The sequence below is a fragment of the Bidens hawaiensis genome, unplaced genomic scaffold, assembly GCF_021521415.1.
Source record: "Bidens hawaiensis isolate Kalapana, Puna unplaced genomic scaffold, B.hawaiensis_p1.1 tig00005681_1, whole genome shotgun sequence".
NCBI lineage: Eukaryota > Viridiplantae > Streptophyta > Magnoliopsida > Asterales > Asteraceae > Bidens > Bidens hawaiensis.
The window spans coordinates 872,921-877,328 of record NW_027491371.1 but is presented as its reverse complement, the minus strand read 5'-3'; positions in this window follow the sequence as shown (position 1 = coordinate 877,328).

Here is a 4,408-nt window from a genome sequence, read left to right as displayed (position 1 = left end):
CATTGATTCTCCATAAGTCGTTCTAGAGTTTGGCGATCAGCTTCCATTTGATTTTCATATAAATGTAGTAGATTTAGCAACATTTCAGTTTGACGACCTGGTGGCAAGTTGTATACGGATGGATGAACAGGTTGAACAGGTCCTTGAGGTCGAGTAATCCTTATAAAAGATACATCACTAGGCGGAGGTGGAGGAAGAGTAGTTGTTGGCAGAGGAGGAGGTCTCATTGATGTGGTGGAAGATACTGTAGAGAACACGGCAGGAGGCCTCGGTATCTCGGTCAACGCCATTTGAGGAATAAGACCGAGCCTCTCATGTGACACCATCGTCGTTGTCAAGGTGAGCATCGGAGTGCTAGTAGTTAGCGGCACCGCCGAGCTTTGAGTAGTTGATTGACGTGGTGGTGGAGTTCTATTAATTACCCCAGCCCCAGCAGACACACGGGGCTTCTTTGATGGTTCACCAGTAGCTACAGCTTTCCCCTTTCGTTTTCTTTTTAGCTGAGCTTTCATGGTGGCAGCTAGAGCAGCATCGACTGCATCTTGTTGATCTTTAAGAGCTCGTTCACCAGCTCCACCATCACCATCATTATCATCATTGTCACCATCATCATCCCCACCATCATTGTTCCCACCTTCTCCCCCTTCACGCTCGGAGTCCGAATCATCATAGATCCAGCGCTCATTAGGAGGACATACATAATCCGGATTGATTATATGACCAATCATCCGTTTATCCTGTGGCTTGTCTTTTCGATAGATTAACATACGATGCATCGTTTCAGCTTTCATATGTTCCATATCAAGAACATCGTTCACCAACGATCAATCAATAACTAAATTAGAATCAAATCCTGAATGATTAGCTGTAAAAAGCGAGGATACATCAAGAACTTCTTCGACGGTAGAGTTTGCTGAACTTGCTCTTTCAGATGATCAAAGATAAGTTCTGAGTAGTTGAATGGCTTGTTCAGGATTAGTGCAACAAACGCCGATTGTAAACTTAGTCTACATTCATCAAAACCACCGCGACGTCCACTCATACAATGTAGTAAAACATGTAGCAGATACTTGTATGGTGGACACAACCCATTCTTGTTCAACATAGACCTACGAATATCACCCCCATAATTTAATCGTGTGAATAAACCCCGAACCAATGTCCTGTCAAATTCACTCGGGTAATCATCATTATCGTTAAATTGAAGTACCCGACGAATGACCTCAACATCAATTGTAATAGGGATCTGATTAATTGTAGCTCGAACCCAATTATTTTCCTCAACAAATTCTGTCGTGTTCCAAAACTGTCTGATTATACTAAGATACACTTTAGGTTTAGCAGTGATTGCATAGTATATCTTTGAACGGCATAAGAAAGTCAACATAGCTCCGAACGTTCTCAAATCAGTCACGTCTTGATCAACATAAGCACAAATGTTGTGCTTCTTATCAAACGGTAATAAAATCATTTCAGCTTGTTGATCTTGTTGTTGTGGTTGTCCTTGAGGAGGTTGTTCCTGTGGCGGTTGAGTTTGTTGTTCTTGATCAGCCATGTTTTACTGTATAAATAAAACCGAATATGAGAATAGATATTAGGATATATATAATCAAAAATATATGGAATTAAGTTATTTACATAAAATAGACGATTTAAATCCTATATATATATTATAAAAAAAATTTAATTTTTTTTTAAATGTCATTCGTTAAGAATCACACTGATTCGTTTTACCAAGATAACGAATCAGGCGATTCGCTATCAAGTAAATATCTTAACGAACTAAACCTATCGAATCACTAATTAATTTTAACGAACTAAACTCTAGTTCGTTATATTTTAAGCGAATCAAACTTTGATTCGTGTAACATCTTATTCGCTTAGCTAGTTCGTGTAAAATCTTAACGAATTGGACACGAAACAGTTCCAATTCACTAAGACTAACGAATGGTCATAAATAAGACTTGTTCTTTGACTATACAAAGTCAAAGTCAAAATTAGAATGAACAACAATAGTCAACATGGTAAACCCAGATACAATTGGACCATAACTATCATTGAAGCATCAGGATAATCAGCTCGTTGAGCTCGGAATCACACTAGTAAGCTTAGGTGGATGAGATTGAGACTCAATACCTAGATGTACGAAGGATTAAACGAACCAACAGTAAACACCAATAACACGAAACAATAATTAACCCGGCAAACAACAATCAAATTAAGATTTAAGTCCACCAAGGGTATCGGAAAGTGATTCCAATCATAATGACATCAAAATCATACAATTATGAACATAAATTATACACAAATGAGTTTCAAAAGTTCAAAACCCTTAAACCCCTAAAATTTCATAATTCAGCAGTCAACACATGGCCATATTTGACGAAAATGATATCGCCAAGAACAGTTATACCTTAGAAACTCAAATAGATCTTTGAAGTATCCAAACGAAAAGGTCAAAATTTCAGAGAGAATTTGAATCGGTTTCTTAAAGATGAAGAAAGAAGGCGAACAGTGGAATACTATTTGTTTTCTTGTCTTATATATCAGTGCACAAAACCCTAGGTACACTTGTACGAATCAGACGATTCGTGTAATTTAAAGTTAACGAATTAGCCTATTCGCTAACTCATTCGTTACCTTATGTTGGCGAATCGCTACGTGATTCGTTAGATTAAAGGTAGCGAATCAAGACATGATTCGTGTCATGATTCGTTAAATTAAAGGTAGCGAATCAAGACATGATTCGTGTCATGATTCGTTAAATATGTATAACGAAGGGATGATTCGTTACAGAGTGCGGAAGCGAATTAGGTTAGCGAACCAGAAGCTAGTTCGCTATGAATCACCTAGTTCGTTATCCATACATAACGAATTGTATTTTAGCGAATTAAACTCATTTATTTAATTTTAAATTAAATAATAAATTGAATAAATTGAATAAATTAAAGAATTAAATAAATAAATAAATTAAATTATCGAGAAATCCTTTTATCCCGACAACCAGATACGATAAAAAATGTTTCAGATTTCCGAAACATAACTTAAAAATTTATTTAAGTATTTTGTATAAAGAAGACGAAAATATTTTTGGTATTTTGTAAAAATTTAAAGAATTAAAGAATGTATTTACAGAAGAATATACAAACCTTTAAAATAGACCATTTTTTTGTGTTTTTCAATGATTTTATCAAAAGCATTACATATTTTTGTATTTTTGTTGAGTTTGAGCAGAGAATCATATTGACCAAATTGCCCTTCCATCACAGTTTTATATTTCAGCGATATTATGACTGGCGATAAGTCGGTCATTGGTATTGTTGTCCACATAAATATAATAACACACATTCAAGTATTTTTGTGATATGATTAAATAGTTCAATTAATGCACAGAATATCAGAAACTATCGGCCTCTAATCACGGTTCTAGCTTAATTTGATTTTTGCCAAATCACCCCAACTTGACTTAAACCATTATATTGTTGATCAAAATTTTGATACCAATTGTAGAAATTTTGAGCAATGCATCAAGTTTCCTTTACTGTGAGTGAGTATGCACGAGTCCATCTGTCGGCTTACATACATTGTATCCCCTGGGGTCCGTTTCTTAATGGTATTAAGACGCACGCAAGGGAGGAACAATTGTATGACTAACAGCGGATTTTGATCAAGTCAGTAATTTAAATTGTACGAAGTACAGCGGTGATCAAGTTTAATGACTTTGGGTTTGCTCTAGAAGGCGAGTGAAATATTCATGCTTATGAATACCCAGATGGTTAAGCCGCATAAAGACTCACAGTGTCCAGAATCTTAATGCTTGTTATTTGCTTTATTTTGTTTTTGGGTGATCAACAAATATAAGGCTTGAGTATGACTGGTTATTACTTATGCCATCCTCACCAAGACTTTTGCTAGAGACTAACACCCCTTTCAATTTGGTGTTTCTTTATGTTTATATCACATACTTTACTCTACTGGGTTGTTTTAAGACCTACCAATGCACCAATGCAATTAAACAGACAGTCTTTTAAGCTTACTTTTTGCTAAATTTGGGATCAAGATAATCAATGTACTATCATGTTCTCTTTTTTCTTCAAAAACTCAAAATTTTGAGGAGCATAAAATAAAGAAAAGATAAATTTAATCGCCCCAGTTAACTTAAGTTAATAAATAAATGGCTAACCATCAATTCACGAGTGAATCATAGGACCAAGACATGCATGCATGCTTCACAAACTTAAATAACCGACGTAAATTTTCAGCGAGAAAATAATCTAAAAACGTCTGCAAAAATCCTTTTGGTTTTTCTGTGTACAAACTTTAAAAACACAATATTTTTGTCTTTTTCAATTTTCTTATAAACAAAATAAACTTCACAATCTTTTTGGATTTTCGGATTTTTCTGTAC